At 42.6% G+C, this 22,082-nt stretch overlaps 1 pseudogene; it reads left to right on the top strand.

Moving 5' to 3' along the window:
- The first annotated feature begins 391 nt into the window (after positions 1–391).
- Positions 392–17,405, top strand: LOC735460 (leucine-rich repeat-containing protein 37B-like; annotated as a pseudogene).
- The last annotated feature ends 4,677 nt before the right edge of the window (positions 17,406–22,082 follow it).

Genomic DNA, 22,082 nt, shown 5'->3' on the forward strand with positions numbered 1-22,082 from the left:
TTAGGAATTCAGGAGCAGCTTAGAAGAGTGGTTCTAGCTTAGGATCTGTCATGAGTTTGTAGTCAAGATACTAACTGGGGCTGTAGTCATCTGAAGGCTTAATTGGGGCTGGAGGATTGGCTGCAAGATGGCTGAATTGGCTGGGCATGGTGGCTCATCCCTGTAATCCCAGCAATTTGGGACACTGAGGTGGGAGGATCACTTGAGCCCAGGAGTTTGAGACCAGCCTGGACATCATAGGGAGACTCTGTCTCTACAAAAAACACAAAAATCAGCTGGGTGTGGTGGCACATCCTGTAGTCCCAGCTACTCAGGAGGCTGAGGTGGGAGGATCACTTGAGCGAGATTGTGACATAAGATTGCCATGGTAAAATGGAGCAGATCTGGACCCGAGCCAAATAAATGTGGCATAAATAAAGGTGTCATAAAGACAGGGCGGGGTGCACGCTTATAAGGGGCATGAGCATCTCAGGGCTGCCAGAATGGCTCCCAATCAGTGCACGGCACTAGCATGTGTCATGTCCTGGCTGCGTTTCTGGGTCCCATGGCCCCTCCTTACGTGGCAGCTATTGTGTCTCCTAGTGGCAATTATTGTGTCTACTAGTCAAAGAGGCTCCACCTCTGGTGTTGGTCAAGGACCCGCTCCAGCTGACCTCTAACCCCTGGGGTCACCTGAGCCCTGGTCTTCCCGCTCCTCCCATCTCCCATGGGAATCTCCTCATGCACCTGCTCCCCCAGCAGCCCCGGGGGACTTTGATTACCTGGGGCCCTCTGCTTCCTCACAGGTGTCAGCCCTGCCCCAGGAATCAGATGAAAATTTGGTTCCATTCCTGGATATGGATTCAGCTGGAGAGCTGCCCCTGGGGCCAGAGCAGTTCTTGGCTGCACATCAGGATTTAAATGACAAGCGGACTCCACAAGAAAGGCTCCCAGAGGTGGTTCCACTGCTGGACAGGGATCAGAACCAGACCCTACTTCAGCTTCCTCGCCTCAAAAGTAAGTTTCAAACTGCAGATCTAAATCAGGCTGAAGGTCATCAGGCAGATGAAATACTTGTTCCGCTAGACAGTAAGGTTTCAAAACCAACCAAATTTGTTGTTTTTCCAAAGAACTTGAAGAAAGATCTAGCTGAGCGTTGGAGCCTTGCTAAGATTGTTGGGATTCCACACCAATTATACAAACCTCAGCGTCAGAAACAAACTTTGCAGATGAATATTTGAGTATGGACACACTGTATCCTGGCAGCCTGCCTCCAGAACTCTGGGTGAACGCAGATGAGCCTCCAGGGCCTCCTGAGCAAGTTGGACTTTCTCAATTCCATCTAGAGCCCGAAACTCAAAATCCAGAGACCCTTGAAGACATCCAGTCCTCTTCACTCCAGGAAGAAGCCCCAGCGTAGCTTCCACTGCTCCCTCAGGAGGTAGAACCTTCAACCCAGCAGAAGGCCCCAGCTCTGCCTCCAGAGTCCTCTATGGAGAGTCTAGCTCAAACTCCACTGAATCATGAAGTGACAGTTCAACCTCCAGGTAAGGATCAAGCTCATTATAACTTGCCCAACGTTACAGTGAAACCTGCAGATGTGGAAGTTACCGTGACTTCAGAGCCCAAAAATGAGACAGAATCTTCCCAAGCCCAGCAGGAGGCCCCAATTCAGCCTCCAGAGGAGGTGGCACCTTCTGCAACCCAACAGGAGGCCCCAACTGAGCCTCCAGGTCCTCCTATGGAGCTTGAACTTTCCCCCAGTGAACAGGAGCAGCCAGCTCAGTCTTCTGAGTCTTCTGGAGAGGTTGAATCTTCTCCAGCCCAACAGGAGACCCCAGCTCAGCCTCCAGAAGAGATGGAACCATCTGCAATCCAAGAGGAGGCCCCAACTGAGCCTCCAGGTCCTCCTATAGAGCCTGAACTTTCCCCCAGTGAGCAGGAGCAGCTAGCTCAGCCTTCTGAGTCTTCTGGGGAGGTTGAATCTTCTCCAACCCAGCAGAAGACCCCAGCTCAACCCCCAGAACATCATGAAGTCCCAGTTTCACCTTCAGGTTACCATGAAACTCAGCATTCAGATTTTCCCAATGTCTCTGTTAAGCCTCCAGACGTGCAGCTCACTATAGCAACAGAGCCTAGTGCAGAGGTGGAAACTTCTCCAGTCCACCAGGAGGCTACAGCTCAGCTCTCAGGTCCAGGTAATGTAGAACCTCCCGCCATCCAGCACGGGTGCCCACCTCTGCCTCCAGAGTCATCAGAAGAGGCTGGACATTTACAAATTCAACAGGAAACTTCAGTTCAATCTCCAGAACCTATTAATAAAGAGAACACCGCTCCAACCCAGCAGGAGGCTGCAGCTGAGCATCCACAGACCGCTGAGGAGGGTGAGTCTTCTCTAACCCAGCAGGAGGCCCCAGCTCAGCCCTTAATGTCCCCTGAGCAGTTTCAACATTTGAAAGACCAGCAAGACATTATAATTCAGCAGCTAAATAGACCTGAAAATTATGAAACTCCTCCAGTCCATAAAGAGCCTACAACTAAGCCTCCAACTCAGCTCTCCTCAGACTTTGTAAGTTCAATGGATGATGAAGCAATAGGTTCACCTCCAGATGTGTCATATCTAGATCTAGACAGGGAGCTTACCAAACCTACAGCAGTCACTATGGGGGTAGAACCTTCTCCAGTCCAGCAGGACAACCCTTCTATTCCCACTGAGCAGGCTGACTTTTCTTTAACCCAGCCTGATCTCCCTTCCCCACCTCTGCATTCTCCTGAGAAGATTGAATCTCCAGTCCACCAAGAGGCCACAGCTCAGACTCCAGATCCCCCTAAGGAGGCAGAACCTTCTCCAGTCCAGAAGAGTTCCCAGCTGAGCCACCAGAGCCCCCTAAGGAGGTTGAACCATCTGCAACCCAGCAGGAAGCCTCAGGTCATCCTCGGAAGTCCACTGAAGAGGTCAGTCCTCCACCACAGTGGGCTCAGCCATCAGAGCCACCTGAGAAGGTTGAACCATCTCCAGTCTACAGCAGGCCCCAACTCGGCTTTTAGAGCCACCTAAAGAGGTAGAATCCTCTCCAGTCCAGCAGGCAGTCCCTGCTCAGTCTTCAGACCCCGCTATGGTGATAGAACCCTCTCTGACCCAGCAGATGGCCCCATCTTTGCCTCCAGGGTTCCCTCAGGAGGTAGAACCATCTGTAACTCAGCAGGAGGTTCCAGCTCAGATTCCAGAGCCCCCTGAGGAGGCAGAACCTTCTCTGACCCAGCAGGAGGCCACAGTTCAGGCTCCAGAGTCCCCTAGGGAGGTAGAACCTTCAAGGCAGCAAATGGTCCCAGTTCAGCTTCCAGAGCCACCTAAGGAAGTTGCAGCTCAACCTCCAGCTCATTATGAGGTGACAGTCCCAACACCAGGCCAGGATCCAGCTCAGAATTCAACATTGCCCAGTGTCACTGTTCAACCTTTGGACCTGGGACTTACCATCATTCCAGAATCAACGACAGAGGTTGAACTTTCTCCAACCATGCAGAAGACCCCAACTCAGCCTCCTAAGAAAGTTCTACAACAACTTGTACTATATCAAGAGGTAAAAATTCCAACACCAGGTCAGGATCAAGCTCAGCATCCAATGTCACCCAGCATTACAGTTCAACCTTTGGACCTGGGACTTACCATCACTCCAGAACCCACTATGGAGTTTGGACATTCTACACCCCTGAAGAGGACTATAGTTCCTCCAAAGCACCTTAAGGTGACACTTCCACATCCAGACCAGGTTCAGACTCAGCATTCACACCTGACTGAAGCCACAGTTCAACCTTTGGATCTGGGGCTTACCATCACTCCAGAATCCACAACAGAGGTTGAATCTTCTACAGCCCTGACGACTACAGCTCCTCCTCCAGAACACCCTGAGGTGACACTTCCACCTTCAGACAAGGGTCAGGCTCAGCTTTCACACCTGACTGAAGCCACAGTTCAACCTCTGGACCTGGAGCTTAGCATAACTACAGAGCCTACTACAGAGGTTAAACCGTCTCCAACCACGGAGGAAACCTCAGCTCAGCCTCCAGACCTGGGGCTTGCCATAACTCCAGAACCCACTACAGAGATTGGACATTCCACAGCCCTGGAGAAGACTAGAGCTCCTCATCCAGACCAGGTTCAGACTCTGCATCGAAGCCTGACTGAAGTCACAGGTCCACCTACAAAGTTAGAATCTTCGCAGGATTCATTGGTGCAGTCTGAAACTGCACCAGAGGAACAGAAGGCCTCCACAAGCACCAACATATGTGAGCTCTGCACCTGCGGAGATGAGACTCTGTCATGTGTTGGTCTCAGCCCAAAGCAGAGGCTCCGCCAAGTGCCTGTGCCAGAGCCCGACACCTACAATGGCATCTTCACCACCTTGTAAGAATCACCTTTCCTCAATCATCCTCTGTGTCTTGCCTGACATGGCAGCCTTTTCCTGGAGGCCTTCCTGGGCCTTCTTTATCTCCCCAAGCCATACTGACAAGTGACTTTCCGCTTTCACCTTTGCTTGTCAATTCTCCCTTCTCCTCATTCTCCTTTAATGTTAGACCCATTCTCCAGTCTTTTACTTTTTCTCCAGTCTTTTACTCTTACTCGTTTTCTTATCCATTCTTATTTACCCCATCACATCATTGCTTAACCGCTGCTCTGCTCCTATTTTCGCTTCACCCTCTTTTTTTCTTTTTTTTTTTTTTTTTTTTTTGAGACAGAGTTTTGCTCTTGTTGCACAGGCTGGAGTGCAATGGCACGGTCTTGGCTCACCGCAACCTCCATCTCCCGGGTTCAAGTGATTCTCCTGCCTCAGCCTCCTGAGTTGCTGGGATTACAGGCATGCGCCACCACACCTGGCAACACACAAAAAACATTTTTTGTATTTTTAGTAGAGACGGGGTTTCTCCATGTTGGTCAGGCTGGTCTTGACCTCCTGACCTCAGGTGATCCACCCACCTTAGCCTCCCAAAGTGCTGGGATTACAGGCGTGAGCCACTGCACCTGGCCCACTTCACCCTCTTTACAGCAGCCTGTCACTCTCCCGATCTCAGTGATGATGCTCTAAGTGGTTAAGAATTGATTCTGGAGCCAGGCTGCCTGGGTTTGAACCCAGGTCTGTTTATTAGCTTGGTGATCCAGAGCAAGTTATTCTGCTCTGTGACTCAATTTCCTCACTTTTAAACTGGGGATTATGCTAGTTACCATTTCATAGGATTGTTGTGCAATTTAGGTGAGTGAATATATGAAACACTTCATCAGTGCCTAGCATATGTAGGAGTGTTGGCTGTTAACATGATTACTCTGTCCTTTAGTTATGTCCAGAACTCATCTTTGTCCCTGGCTTTTTATATGTAGCACTCATTTTGTGTCAAACCCAGGACCAAGTATGCTATTGTCTGCAGAACATGAAAATGATAGGAGGAAAGAAAGAGAATAGGCATAAAAAGGGCAGTGTATATAATTAATTCCTAAAAGATAATGCATACCATCAGTGCTAGAATTTACCAGAATCTGTGGTCCTTGAGGTGTGGAGATCAGGGAAAGCTACATGGATAAGCTAAAAGTTTACTTGGGTCTTAAAGGGTACACAATGAGGTATGGAAAGCCATCGAAAGTTTCCAAGCAAGAGAGATTAAATGATTAAAACAGGAAGATTATTTTATTTTATTTTATTTTTTTGCTTTATGTTCAAGTATAGACATGCAAAGGATTATTTTAGAATCCATATGTAGAGTGCCCAAAAGGAAAAGCTTATTTCAGGGAGGTGAAATAGAAAGGTCTAGCAAAATGTAGGAGTAAAGTGTGAAGGGGCTAAATCAGATCAGTTGTAATAAGAGTGGAAAGAAAAAGCCTAGGATGTTTCAACAGAGGGCAAAGCTTTGGTGTTACCTGGCATAGGGTTTCTTTCTACTTATTTATCGATAAAGATAAGCTTATGCCCATTTTTCTGTTGAATTATTTACCATTTTTGTGTTGATTTGTAGGAGTTTGTTTAGACACATAAGTGCTTTTGGATAAAATACTTAACATTCAAAGTAATTAACTGGCATCGTCTGTCCAAGAGATGGGATGGATAGGAAGTTAAGCTTCCGGGAGATGCCTCATCATTTGTGCCAGTGGCCCCGCATTATTTCTTGATGAATTGTGCAAACTGGGAAGCTGATAGCTCTGGAAATGAGAAAGCAGGTGTTATTTTCTGTTTCTGAATATCCCCGACAAGGTTGCCATGATTCTTTTATTTATCCTGTTCATTCTTTGCCTGCCTATTCAAGGATATAAACTGTCTTTCTTCACAGAAATTTCCAAGGAAACTATATTTCATACATTGATGGAAATGTATGGAAAGCATACAGTTGGACTGAGAAACTGTGAGTATATTCTCTCCAAATATGACAAAAAACTAACTGCATTGTAAGATCCTTCTTGGTCCAGAATTTTGAGGTCCATACCTCTGAGAAAAGATAATTCCCCTCCATACCCCAAATCAGCCTCTGTGGATTGCAATCCTATGGTTATTTTAAAATTAAATTTGGTAGGCTCTCTCTAAAATAAGAAGCACTTTAAATTTATTTTTTATCATACAAATAATACATGGTTATATTCTTTTTTTTCCTCGTTTTTTTTTTTTTTTTTTTTCAGAGACAGGGTCTTACTTTGTCCCCTGGGCTGGAGTGCAGTGGCATAATCACATCTCACTGCAGCCTTCACCTCCCAGGCACAAGTGATCCTCCCATCTTAGCCTCCCAAGCAGCTGGGACCACAGGTGCATGCCACCGCGCCCACCTAATTTTGTATTTTTTGTAGAGACGGGGTCTTCCTATGCTGCTTAGGCTGGTCTTGAGCTCCTGGGCTCAAGTGATCCTCTCACCTTGGCCTCCTAAAGTGCTCATATTATAGGCATGAGCCACCACCCCCAGCCCATGATTCTATTTTTAATGTATAAAAATGCAATAACAGGTATAACAAAAACCCTCCTTGTGCCCTACTCCCTCATCCCTGAGGTAATGCTACTGTGTGTTTAGTATACATGCTTCCAGACTTTTCCCCATTTACCTACATACATATTTACATAAAACAAAATAGATTTGTTGTGTGGTTTTTAAAATCTTTTTTCTTTTCATAAAGGGTAACATCTTGCAACTTGATTCTTTCACTTCATGGTATCACTTATATGATATTCTTTCACTTCATAATTTCTTTCCTTCCTAGGACTTAGAGGGTCACCCCATTCATTTAAACTCCTGCATAATCCATAGTATGGATGTATCATAGTTTATTTAATAATTTCCCCATTGATGAATGTTGAGCTTATGCTTAGTGGGCAAGTATTCCTGTAGCATAGATATCTAGAAATGGAAGAGTTGGGGTGAAGACTATGTAGATATAAAATTTTAATTGTCCTCAAAAATGTTGTGCCAACTGACTCTATCGTCAGCAGAATGTGACAGCATTCATTTCCCCACACCTTTTCACTGTTGGGTATTCACCAAATTTTTGTTGAAGTTATGGATGAATAAAAGGGATTCCATCCAAATTTGAATTTTTCTGATCACTCATGAATTTAATTAAATATCTTTATATGTTTATTGAACATTTGTGTTTCTTCTCTGAGTTTTCTGTCCTTCGTTCATTTTCCTGTTGAATTGTTTTATCGTTTTCTTCCTGATTTATAGAAGGAATTAGTTGAGACACATAAATGATTTTGGAAAAAATGCTTACATTCAAAGTAACATTTTTCACAACAGTTTGTGTCACATCATTAGTTTGACTTACATGGACAAGACATACATGAGTTCTAAATTAAAAATCAAACACATGCCAGGTGCAGTGGCTCACGCCTGTAACCCCAGCACCTCGGGAGGTCGAGGCAGGTGGATCACCTGAAGTCGGGAGTTTGAGACCAGCCTGGCCAATATGGCGACACCCCATCTCTACTGAAAATACAAAAATTAGCCAGGCATGGTGGTGGGTGCCTATAATCCCATCTACTTGGGAAGCTGAGGCAGGAGAATTGCTTTATTTATTTTTTGAGACGGAATTTTGTTCTTGTTGCCCAGGCTGGAGTTCAATGGTGCGATCTTGGCTCACTGCAAGTTCCACCTCCCGGGTTCAAGGGATTCTCCTGCCTCAGCCTCCTGGGTAGCTGGAATTACAGGTGCCTGCCACCATGCCCAGCTAATTTTTCTATTTTTAGTAGAGACAGAGTTTTGCCATGTTGGACGGGCTGGTCTCAAACTCATGACTTCAGGTGATTCATGTGCCTTGGCTTTCCAGAATGATGGGATTACAGGCATGAGCCACCAGACCAGGCCAGGACTACATTTTAAAAGCAAGAAAATCATTACAAAAGTCAGGGTAGTGGTTACCTATTAGGGTTAGAGAGAGGAATATGATTGGAAAGGGGCACACTGGGGCTTCTGGGATGCTAGCAATAATCTTTTGTAACAATGTTTACATGGGTATCTGCTTTATAATTATTCAACTGAATATCTGGCCAGGTGAGGTGGCTCATGTCTGCAATCCCAACACTTTGGGAGGCAGAGACAGGAGGATCACTTGAGCCAGGAGTCTGAGACCAGTGTGGGTAACAGAAGGAGACCCTGTCTCAGAAATTAAATTAAATTAAATTAAATATAAACAACATTTATGTTATATGCACTTTACGCACATTGTAGTTCTCACATTTTTTTGATGGGGGAAAAAAGTTGAATGGCTTCACTTGCAGCCCTGACATGGTCCCATGTGGGGCTTTTGCAATAAGGTTTGGGAAAAGAGAGGAGGAAATGGAGGTTCTGCTGATCTTGGTGCCACCCAGAGTTGGATTCTGAAAGGTATATTATGATCTAGAGAGGAGTCATTAAAGATACAATTTGGTGGGAAGAGTGGAGCAGTGTGCTTGTGTGTGTGTGCTTGCACGTGTGTGTGTGCTTGCTTGTGTGTGTGCTTGTGTTTGTGTGCTTGCTTGTGTGTGTGCATGTGTGTGTGTGCTTGCATGTGTGTGTGCTTGCAAGTGTGTGTGCATGCTTGCCTGTGTGTGTGTGCTTGCCTGTGTGTGTGTGCTTGTGTGTGTGTGTGCTTGCCTGTGTGTGTGTGCTTGTGTGTGTGTGTGTGCTTGCATATGTGTGTGTGCTTGCACGTGTGTGTGTGCTTGCCTGTGTGTGTGGTGGTGGTGGTGGTGGAGAGGGATGGACACAAAAAGGAAAATGGAAGAAAAGGTTTGAACGAAAGCAGAGCAGATCCCACCATCTTGAAATGACCATGACCCAGCTTTCCTCCACATGCAGGAGATAGTCCTGTGTAGCAAATAGTTGTAGTTTGCATTTTAACCTAGAAATAACTTTTTCATTTTCCAGAATTCTCAGTGAAAATTATTTGACTGAATTACATAAGGATTCATTTGAAGGCCTGCTACCCCTCCAGTATTTGTAAGTTAGTTAATCATATTTTTGAGTTTTTAGTCATATTATCTTTAAAATGAATAAGAGGTTCAAATTAGATAATCTCTAAGATTTCTTCCAGCAATAAAATTCTGCAGTTCTGTAAGTTTGTATGGGGTCTCAGCCCATCTCTAGCATTAGCTATGTCCTATGCATTTTCAGTTTTTAAATTGTATAGACAAAATACAGACAGAAAAAATTTCACATGGTAAGAAGATCTGAGCAGTGACTGACACCCATATGAACCTTGTTTTATAAGGGTTTACATACCATCTTCTTCTATTCAATCTACAGCCAATAGATCAAATCTAACCTAAGGTCTATTTTTTAATAGCCCATTAAGTTAAGAATGGTTTTTGCATTTTTAAAGGACTGTGAAAGAAAAAAGAAAGAGAAATATGTGAGAGAGATCATAGGTGGCCCACAAAGCCTTAAAATATTTACTGTCTGACCTTCACAAAAAAAGATTTGAAACAGTTGGTTTAGTAGGATGAAAGGAATTAAAGTTAACTTCAGATTGTTGCCTAAAGGAGAAGAAAATATAGACCACCTACATTCATTTGAACATCATTAATCCAGAATTTTTTGGTAATTTAATCGGAATTAAATTAACATTTAAATATTTGAAATCAGCTGAATTATAGAAATAATATTATCAAGAATATTAAGCTACCAAGAGAATAGACTAGTATTAAGGATTTCATTTCAGGAATTGTTATATTAAAACAGATGTTTAAAATGATGGTTAAGTGGTAGAGCTAGAAATGTTTACAGTAAGAAGCATATCAGAAATGCCCCTAACTCTTCACTAATTACACAGTAACTATCTCCCCAGCCCTGTTACCAAGAAAGGGATACCTGCATAATATTTCTGTCTGTTTAGAGACAAGAAGATACTATGTTCAATTGCTATGGCTTGATTCTTATCCTCTGTCCATAGAGGTGTGTATGTCATTAATCCTTATTAGTGATGCTCTTTTGCAGACAGATTCTTTCAAATGTGAAAGGCTTAAGGAAAGTGGGTGTAAAGACCCTCAAGTGGATGCCAAAGTGCTGCAGAGGCCATGAAGTAATAAAACTACATTTGCTTTAAAATAATCATTTTCCTTCTACTCACTCCCCCAGCTATTTATTTATTTATTTATTTATTTATTTATTTATTTATTTATTTTTGAGATGGAGTCTCGCTCTGTCACTGGAGAGTGCTGGAGTGCTGTGGTGCGATCTCGGCTCACCACAAGCTCTGCCTCCCTGGTTCACTCCATTCTCCTGCCTCAGCCTCCCGAGTAGCTGGAACTACAGGCACACACCGCCACGCCCAGCTAATTTATTGTATTTTTAGTAGAGACGGGGTTTCACCTTGTTAGCCAGGATGGTCTCGATATCCTGACCTTGTAATCCACCCGCCTCAGCCTCCCAAAGTGCTGGGATTACAGGCATGAGCCACTGCGCCCAGCCAGCTATTCATTTGTTTTACAAATATTTTAATTTACTTTATTTCCATGTGTCAGTTTTAAACATGGTGGGCAATGCAGATGATCAAGACCTAGTCCATGCTTTCAAGGAGTTTATGCTCAGAAAAAATGGGATGAACAATAACTACATTAAGAAGAAGAAGTGGATGTGGGCACTAGGAGGGATAAATTGTTTCTGAAGCATAGAAGAGGGGAAAATGACTTCAGTTTGGACCCAGGAAGATGTTACTAGAACAATCCCATTTGAATAGGACTTTGAAGGGCCATTGTGTAGCATCGGACAGACATCTTGGGGAAAATATTCTAAACTTGCAAAAGGGAAATGGGAGAAGGGCAAAACACAGGAAAGTGTTCGAGGAATGCCATGAGTACCTGTAGATTACAAGGAGGGAGAGTAGGAAATTGGAGCCAGATCTTCTAGGGCTTTGAATGCCAAGCTGAGGAGCCATCATGGGGAACCATGTTATCACAGCAGTGCTGTAAGATGGATCTGCGTCACAGTCATTGAGAGGGCACGTTAGAACTCAGTTCTGGACTCCGCCCTCATAGTTATTGATTCAGTTGGTCTAGAGTGGGACCAAGAATTTGCATCCTCAATAATTTCCCAGGAGGTGCTGGTCTTTGCAAGCCACTTCTGGAGAGTTTATATGATGACTGTGTGGAGGATAGTTTAGGAAGGGAGAGACTAGAGATGGAGACATCAGCCAGACAACGTTACACCATCCAGGTAAAGAGGGAGGGAAAAGCCCCATCTCTCTATAACTGAAGAAATTGCTTTCATGAAATATTAAGGCAATATAAAACCAAAAATGAATTTCTATTAATATGATATAATTTAATTGTATTAATATGATTTGAATATTAGTTCAAAGTTATGTATTAAGTAAAGGGGTAACTTCCTTTCAAATGCTGTTGAAAGGATGTCTTTTATTTCTTCTGATACTGAACTGGCTTAGGAAAACAAAGCTAAACTAGGAAGGTGTATAAATGTGAGGCTATTCGTTTTAATATTAGAAACTATATATAGAGATAAAAGCTTTGAGCTCATAATCTAGGATTTGATGAGACTACAAAAGGGCATCTAATCAAGTCTACTGCTCTCAGGAAAAATTAATTCCAAAGTCTATTAAGTTGTATATTTTATTTATTAAAAGTATGAAGGTGAGACTCTAGGAGAGGTACAGGCAGGGTTAAGGGCTCTGGAAAGTTCAAATACAGGTCCAAATGTTTAGAGTCGAGATGAAAAATGTGTATTCAATATTATTCTAAACTCTTGCTATTATTCATACTAGTCAACACTGATAACTTATCAAGGCAATATTTTCCTTTTATTTTTCCTGGAGATTTATCCTGCAATAAAATACGATATATTGAAAGACAAACATTTGAATCACTACCATTTTTGCAGTATATGTAAGTTACAAATATAACTTTATTACATTTGGAATTTTTATAAAACTTAATTATAAACCTCTTTGCTATTCATTTTGAAATATGATTAAAATTTGACCAGTAGAAAGGTACTAAAATTCTATAGCAAGTCCTTTTTGTCTCTAGCAAAGATTAGTGTGAGAATTATTACACAGATCATAGTGAATCATCAGAGAGCAGTGGTTCTCAACTGGTGTGATTTTGTACTCAAGTGACATTTGGTAATGTCCAGAGACAGTTTTGCTTGACAAAACTGTGGTTGTGCTCCTGGCATCTGGTGGGCAGAGGCCAGAGATGCTGCTAAACATCCTGCAGAGTATAAGACAAACCCCCACGGCAAAGAGTTATATAGTCCAAAATGTCGATGGTACTGAAGTTGTGAAATCCTGTTCCAGAGAAATGAAGATCACTTAACACAGGTATTTACTGAGCGCTTACTGTTTTGTAGCTAATGTACCACATGTACAATATTAAAGTATAAACCACAAGCCAGTATCTTCCACAGTGAGATTGCCTTAGTGCACAGAGAAAGGATTGAGGTGATGTTCCATCCTATGTAAATTAGACTCACAGCAAATGATAAATGTTCCGAAATAATTTTTTTTTCCTTTGGCTTATGTCTTTTTTTGTAGAAATCTGGGCTGCAATTTAATTACACAACTGAGCCTTGGAACATTTCAGGCCTGGCACGGAATGCAGTTTTTACACAACTTGTAAGTGAAATAGAAGATGAATACGTGTAAACAACTATTTTGTATAAAAACTCATACAATTGTTGGTTAGCTGGGTATAAGCCCATTATGAACTCTGAAAAGTGTGTCTTAAGATCCATTCATTTTTCTCAAATGGGGAAACTAAGGTACAAAGTGGCCAAGAGACTTACACAGCTTATATATGACCTGCTCTGCTTGTCCTAGTACTGACCTATGGCATGGGCAAGAAAAGGCATCAAACAAGTGACCCTCAAATTAGCCTTGTTGCTGGGCGGGTGGCTCAGGCCTGTAATCCCAGAACTTTAGGAGCTGAGGGGGGGGGGATCACCTGAGGTCAGGAGTTCAATACCAGCTTGGCCAACATAGTGAATCCCCATCCCTACTAAAAATACAAAAAAATTAGCTGGGCGTAGTGGTGCAGTTTTTTGCTCCCTGGAGGACTTTGTGTTAAGCTTTCTCCCTTGCAGCTAAATGTTGCAGACATTTAAGCAGTTTGAAACTCTGCATATGAGCAGGCATCAAAGTTAAATCCAAAGTGTAGGGCTGAGTGTAGTGGCTCATGCCTATAATCCCAGCACCTTGGGAGGCCGGGGTGGGAGGATCACTTGAGGTCAGGAGTTTGAGACCAGCCTGGCCAACATGGCGAAACCCCGTCTCTACTAACGATACAAAAATTAGCAGGTCGTGGTGGCAGGCGCCTGTGATCCCAGCTCTCGGGAGGCTGAGGGTCGAGAATGGCTTGAACTCTGGAGGTGGAAGTTGCAGTGAGCCGACATTGTGCCACTGCACTCCAACCTCCCCTCCAGGCTGGTCTCGAACTCCTGTGACCTCAGGTGATCTGCCCACCTTAGCCTCCCAAAGTGCTGGGGTTACAGGCGTGAGCCACCAAGCCTGGCCAAAATGGTGTTTATGTTAAGCTATTGTGCAAAAAAAAATTTTGTAAAGAAAATACGTCACTCTATTTTAATTCCATATACTTTCCTGACTACTCTTCTACCATAAGTGCAAAAATTCTATGATTTCTCTGTATAACATACCCAGCAAATCAGAGTGGGTATATTCAATGGCCTAAAGGGGACTTTAGACTCAAGGTGAAGATTCTCCTCTACATCTGACTTTAGAAAATACTTTCCACCTTTCTTGTGGTTCAGAAATCTAGTTTCACACAGTTCATTTTGAGGTAGAGGGACGTGTTCAGGATGTGTCTGGATTAGAGCAGCAGTTTCTGCAGATGCTCCTCTCTGTCTTCATTAATTTGCTGATGCTCAACTTAGGGAAGAGACACTGAGGGTCTGTTTTTCTTTTGCCCTCACACCAGAGAACAGGCTCATTAGGTCCCTCCACCAAGAGGTTTGGGTAGCATCAGTACAAATGTCTTAAACTCACCACCTTTACTAAGCACTTTATAACAGTGGGAGTCCCACATCAGAATCTGGTGGCCGGGAGCGGTGGCTCATGCCTGTAATTCCAGCACTTCTGAAGGCTGAGGTGGGTGGATCACCTGAAGTCAGGAGTTCGAGACCAGCCTGCCCAACATGGTGAAACCCCGTCTCTACTAAAAATACAAAAATTAGCTGGGTGTGGTGGTGGGCGTGTGTAGTCCCAGCTACTTGTGAGGCTGAAGCAGGAGAATGGCGTGAACCTGGGAGGTGGAGCATGCAGTGAGCCAAGATCGGGCCGCTGCACTCCAGCCTGGGGGACAGAGTGAGACTCTGCCTTAAAAAAAAAAAAAAAGAAAAGAAAAAGAAAAAACTTCCCTGAATATTCCAGCCCTCCTGAGCCTAGTCCCTTTGTGAGATTTGTCCCCATTTCTTGGATACCATATGAGAGACTTCAGAGGCTAAAGTGGGAGGATTGCTTGAGCCTGGGAGGTCGAGGATGCAGCGAGCTGTGGTCATACCACTGCACTCTAGCCTGGGCAACAGAGCGAGACCTTGTCTCAAAAACAGCCACCACCAAAAACTATCTTGGGATTTGAATAGGATTACCTTAAATTTGTAGATAAATTTGAGAATTGACATCTGTACGACATTCTAGAACATGGTATCTCATGTCATGAATTCATTTCTTGTTAATGTCTTTCAGAAGAGTTTTAGGGTTTCCATCATATAGATCTTACACATCTTTTGTTAGATAACAGATCTTTGTATTTTTGTTCCTAAATACTTCAGACATTTGTATTGCCATTGTAAATGGGATCTTTCTTCCATTTTCTAGTTAGTTATTGGTGGTACATCTGAAAAGCAGTTGAGGTTTGTGTGCTGCTCTCTTGATTTTGTTTCTAGCCACCGTACTGAATTCTCATATTACTTCCAGTAAAATCTTAGTTGATTCTCTTAGGCTTCTTTGGCTAACATTTATTATTTTATATGCAAATAATGACAGTTTTGTCTCTTCCTTTTCAATACTTACACTCTTTCCTTCCTTTCCTTTCTTTTTTTTTTTATTTCTCAGGGCCTTGTTGTCACCCAGACTGGAGAGCAATGGTGTGATCTACCTCACTGTAACCTCAAACTCCTGGGCTTAAGGGATCCTCCTGCCTCAGCTTCCTGAGTGGCTGGGACTACAGGCAGGCAGTGAATTTTAAAACTTTTGTTGTAGAGACAAGATCTTGCTATGTTGCCCAGGCTGGTTTTCCTGCCACTTTAGAGCAGGTTTCCTTCTTTTCATACTTTTTTTTTTTTTTTTAGTATTTATTGACCATTCTTGGGTGTTTCTCGGAGAGGGGGATTTGTCAGGGTCATAGGACAACAGTGGAGGGAAGGTCAGCAGATAAACATGTGAACAAAGGTCTCTGGTTTTCCTAGACAGAGGACCCTGTGGCCTTCCACAGTGTTTGTGTCCCTGGGTACTTGAGATTAGGGAGTGGTGATGACTCTTTTAACGAGCATGCTGCCTTCAAGCATCTGTTTAACAAAGCACATCTTGCACTTTTTCATACTTTTAAGAATTTTTTATTAGGAATTGTCCATTGAATGTTAGCTAAAACAGTCAATAAAATGCATTAAGTGCCAGCTGCATGCAAGACCCTAAGTTAGATACAATCAGCCCTCTTCATCAGCAGGTCCACATCTTCAGATTCAACTAGATGAGGCTGAATATTTGAAGAAAGAAACAATAAAAATACAAATAGAAAGTACAGTATAACAACTGTTGCCATTATACAATATCTATACATTTTATTAGTGATGACTTAAAGTACATGGGACCAGGCACGGTGACTCACACTTGTAATCCCAGCACTTTGGGAGGCCAACCTGGGCAGCATAGTGAGACCTTGTCTTTAATAAAAATTAAAATAAAAAAATTAGCCAGGTGTGGTTGTATGCACCTGTAGTCCCAGCTACTTAAGAGGCTGAGGTGGGCAGATCACTGGAGCCCAGGAAGTTGAGGCTGCAGTGAGCTGTGATTGTGACACTGTTCTCCAGCCTGAGTGACAGAGGGTGATCCTGTCTCTAAGTAAGTAAATAAATAAAGTATATGGGGGGGGGTGTTGGTTATATGCAAACACTGCACCATTATATTTAAGGGATTGAGCATCCACAGATTCTGGTATGGTTTGGGGGCGATATCCTAGAACCAGTCCTCTGCAAGGTAGCAAGGATGACTGAACTGTGGAAGAATCAAAGCACTCTTAAACAGCATACAATTCCTGTCTTCAAAAAAGTTATCTCATCGGGCAGATGAGACTTAAAATGAATAAAAGGAATGAATACACATTGGAGATAGTGGTTGTTGTGATAGATAACCTTAATTGTGTTTTCTTCCAAAACAGGTGAATTCACAGAAAAGGCATCAGAGGAAGATAAAAGACCCATCAGTATCAGGAGCCTGAGCCCAAGTTAAGGCATCTGGATGGCCTGGAGCCATGTTTTAAATATTTTATTATTAACTCTGGGCCTTAGCGCCATTTTCTTGGAAACCTCTGCACCATGAGAGCCAAGTGGAGGAAGAAGCGAATGCGCAGGCTGAAGCGCAAAAGAAGAAAGATGAGGTAGAGGTCCAAGTAAACCGCTAGCTTGTTGCACTGTGGAGGCCACAGGAGCAGAAACTTGGAATGCCAGATGCTGGGGATGCTGGTACAAGTTGTGGGACTGCATGCTACTGTCTAGAGCTTGTCTCAATGGATCTAGAACTTCATCGCCCTCTGATCGCCGATCACCTCTGAGACCCACCTTGCTCATAAACAAAATGCCCATGTTGGTCCTCTGCCCTGCACCTGTGACATTCTGGACTATTTCTGTGTTTATTTGTGGCCGAGTGTAACAACCATATAATAAATCACCTCTTCCGCTGTTTTAGCTGAAGAAAAAAAAAATTTATAATTAAATATTGATTTTTACTGGTTAAATCAATGAAAACATTCTTTACTTTGTGGTTGTGTTCCTCAAAATGAGGATTTTTAACAATAATAAAAATAAAGCTTGTTAGATCATTTTTAATGGTAATAAATTGGTTCCTGAAGATTTGACTAAAGAGAAAACTAAGCCAATCTAAGCAGAGTCCAAATTTTTGTAAAAATACAGAAATTAGCTGGGTGTGGTGGCAGGTGCCTGTAATCCCAGCTACTCAGGAGGCTGAAGCAGGAGAATCACTTGACCCAGGAGGTGGAGGTTGCCATGAGTTGGAATCATGCCACTGCACTCCAGCCTGAGAGGAGAGGCTGTCCAAAAAAAAAAAAACATACATACATACATACATATATATATATATATATACACACACACACACACATACACACACACACACTATAGATATATATATACACACATATATATATACGCTTTTCTAGTATTAATAAAATTATTTTATAAAAGAAGTCTATTATTAACACACACTTGCATGCAAAGCACAAGACACATCTAAGGGCCGGGCGTACTGGCTCATGCCTGTAATCCCAGCACTTTGGGAGGCCGAGGCGGGCAGATCACTTGAGGTCAGGAGTTCAAGACCAGACTGGCCAACACAGTGAAACCCCAACTCTACTAAAAATACAAAAATTAGCCAGGCATACTGGTGGGCACCTGTACTCCCAGTTGCTCAGGAGGCTGAGGCAGGAGAATCGCTTGAGCCCAGGAGGTGGAGGTTGCAGTGAGCCAAGATCCCACCATTGCACGCCAACCTAGGCGACAGCAAGGCTCCGTCTCAAAAAAAACAAAAATAGGACTAAAATTAAGTTGCCAAGAATTTACATGCAGTCCTTTCTACATATAAGACATAAATACCTGACACTTCATTCATTCCCTTCATTCTCCAACCAGCCTCCCCCAGACAAGTCTGGCAATGATTCTGACCATCGGGCACAAGAAATTACCTCTTTTCAGTTTATGTTAGGACAACCTACATGGGTTTACATTTGGCTTAATACTACCCTACTTCTCCAATAAGTATTTAAGCATTTATTTAAAAAACAGAAACTTTTCAATTTAACCACTTCTACTACCCTAGTCTCTCTGAAAAAGACATGACATGCCTAACTTCAAGGAAAAAAGGGTCCTTTTTCCTCACAAAGATTTCCTTATAAACTTTGTTTTTTAAATGCTTTTAAAACAAGATTCTAATTTAATTAATATAGATTTGCAAAATTATAAAGAAAAAGTCTTGCCGGTTGTTGCTTCGGTTAATTTCACAATTTAGGAAATTGCAACTACGTATTTAATACAAAGCAGCCTTGGGGAGCCGGGGCGGGGGTGGGGGCGGGGGGGTGGTGATTGTGTTTAACAAAATGCATCTCAGCACCAGCCTAGAGAAACTTTTCTGTGTGAAAACAGAAGAGGGGTTACCATGGAGAAATTCATTACGGATTTCAGGAGGGCTTTTTCCTCAGAAATAGAGTGAAAAGTGAAAGTCATTGTGTAAGAAATCTGATACTGATGCTGTGTGACTCAGAAGTTGTCCAAAAGTTCATCTTCGGCAATTATGTCTAGATGATCAACTACACATCTTCTGCAACAGGTGACAGGAAACTGCATTTCCCAAGCAAGACAAAGTGATCAAATGAGTTAAGACGCACGTTCCTGCGGTCGTGTACTTGTATTTTTGATTTAACCAAAACAATTTTGAATCGGATGAATTACCAAATTTGGTTGGGTCTTGTTCGGCTTTCTGTGCTTTTTAATCAGCCATTTACCAGCAACTGTTGCACGGGCCCATCAGCACTCGAAGAATAAAAACAAACACACAGGACCAGGTAAGGTTCCCCTACTAACCCAAACGATCCGTTTCCTTAACACAATTTAAAAACCACCGCCAGGGGTGTGAAAACAGGCAAGTTTTTCCATGTGTCTGTGTGCCACAATCCATCCAAATCCTTAATTCTCTTTTAAGGAACAGATATACAATAAAAATCCGAAAGAAACCTCATTAGAAATGCAAAGAGGTTTGCAAAACAAGAGGCTTCTTTCATTCCAGAAAACCACACCAAAACAAGGGAAGAAAAATGAATGCAATGGATATGTGTTTGCCAAAGTTTCAATCCTGCCTGGTGCAGACACTGCACTGGCACAAATTTTTTGAAGAGGAAAAAGAAGGGGTTGGTTGGTGGGGGAGAGACAGTGAGTGAGTGTGGCCTGCAAACTGCAACAATGCAATCTCCATTTTGAACAATGCACCTCTTTCCTCTTGTAAATCTAGTATTTTTGCCACCTGATGTGTCCTCGTATTTCCCGTTTCAGGGGTCGGCGGGGTTGGGAGGAGATCGGAGCAGGATGCACAGCACAGGATTGAGCAAGGGGGGAGGACAGAGGAGATAGGGAAGGAATCTGCAGCAACTGGGCTGGGTGGGTACTTGGAGTGCTACTGTAGGCAGATCCCCTGAGGTCAGGAGTTCGAGACCAGCCTGGCTAACATGGTGAAACCCCGTCTCTATTAAAAATACAAAAATTAGCTGGGCGTGGTGGCACGTGCCTGTAATCCCAGCTACTCCAGAGGCTGAGGCTGGAGAATCGCTCAAACCAGGGAGACGGAGGTTGCAGTGAGCCAAGATCACGCCACTGCACTCCAGCGTGGGCGACAAGAGTGAAACTCCGTCTAAAAACAAACAAACAAACAAACAAAAAATCAAGATGGTTACCTTCTTTTCTTTTTTTTTTTTTTTTGAGACGGAGTCTCGCTCTTTCACCAGGCTGGAGTGCAGTGGCGCCATCTCGGCTCACTGCAACCTCTGCCTCCCAGGTTCAAGTGATTCTCCTGCCTCAGCCTCACAAGTAGCTGGGACTACAGGCGCGTGCCACCACACCCGGCTAATTTTTGTATTTTAACTAGAGACTGGGTTTCACCATGTTGGCCAGGATGGTCTTGATCTCTTGACCTCGTGATCCTCCCGCCTCAGCCTCCCAAAGTGCTGGGATTACAGGCCTAAGCCACCATGCCCGGCCAAGGCCGCTACTTTCTATCAACTCTGTATCATAATTCATTTAATGCAAAAGAGGCAAATCACTATAGAAATGTAATAATCTTAATATTTTTACAAAGATATTGGCAGAGGTTGAAGGGCTCTAAAAAAAAAAAAGGAAAATAAAGAGATGCTAGGGTTTTTTTCCCCATGATTACAATTACAGTACAGTAATGTATGGCAAGCTTAGAACAATAAGTCTTATTACTCCTGGTACTCTCTCAATATTGATTAGTTATTTCATCCTAAATTTCCTTTTTTTTTTTTTTGTTTTCTGAGACAGAGTCTCGCTCTGTCGCCCAGGCTGGAGTGCAGTGGTGCGATCTCGGCTCACTGCAACCTCTGCCTGCCGGTTTCAAACAGTGCTCCTTCCTCAGCCTCCCGAGTAGCTGGGACTACAGGCATGCGCCACGATGCCCGGCTAATTTTTTGTATTTTTTTTAAGTAGAGACGGGGTTTTACCATGCAGGCTGTTCTCAAACTCCTGACCTCGTGATCCACCCACCTTGGGCTCCCAAAGTGCTGGGATTACAGGCGTGAGCCACTGCGCCTGGCCCTAAATTTCCTTTTCAAAAATACCATAATCTACCTCACATCTATAAAAGAGCTAACAGACATATCTGGAAGCTAAAGTGATCTAAAAACAATTATAGTGATTTTTAAGAGTTTAAACAAAATGAGTAAATACCATAATAACCTGGGTATAAAATTTTGTATAAAAAATAATTGGAGTTAAAATTTAACCATTTATACACTTAAATGGATGCAATTTATTACATGTAAGTTATATCTCATTGATATTAATTAAAAATACTTTGAATGTTAAAAATAAAATCAGAAGAGAGTCAGAACTAGTATCAAAGAGACCAATGATAAAAATCATGACTTTAGAATCAAGACAGGTTTGTGTGTTCTGGGCTCTGCCACTTACTATATGGCCTTAGGCAAATTACTTAACTTCTGTAACTCTTAGTTTTTGAGGGTAACAATAGTAGTAGCAATAGAAATAATAGTAGCTAATTATTTATGAAGCACTTATTTTATGAAAGACACTGTACTAAAGTGCTTTACCTGAATTATTTCATTTAATCCTCTCAACAGTTTATGGAGTATGTACTATTATCACTCATACTGTTTTGTAAATAAATATAAACCAAAACCCATGGAAGTTAAATAAATCAAGGTCATAAAGCCAGTACACAGAAGAGTAAAGCTTAGAATTCAGGTGGTGTGATTTCAGTAGCATGGCTATATACTGCCTTCCAATATGCTATGAGAATTAAATGATATGTACATAAAGTGTTGATAACATTATCTGACATATACATGCTCAATTAAATGTTACTGTTATGTTAATTACTATTACACAAATTATCCATCACATCCCTCTTAAATACAGCAATGTTTCTAATTTAGCACTTGCATGGCCTGTTTTGAATAATCCACCAACTTTTTTTTAACTAGATAATATTTACAAGAGAGTTATATTTGTCAAGAAATTTCATTTGTCTCCTAGTCAAAACTCTTAATAACCAAATTTAACACACCTAATTTATGGCTTATTTTATAAATTTGTTGTGACAGGATCTTCCATCAATTTTACTATTAGAAGGAATACCTACATTCAATATACAG

This window comes from Pan troglodytes, chromosome 19 (genome assembly GCF_028858775.2).
Source record: "Pan troglodytes isolate AG18354 chromosome 19, NHGRI_mPanTro3-v2.0_pri, whole genome shotgun sequence".
Taxonomy (NCBI): Eukaryota; Metazoa; Chordata; class Mammalia; order Primates; family Hominidae; genus Pan; species Pan troglodytes.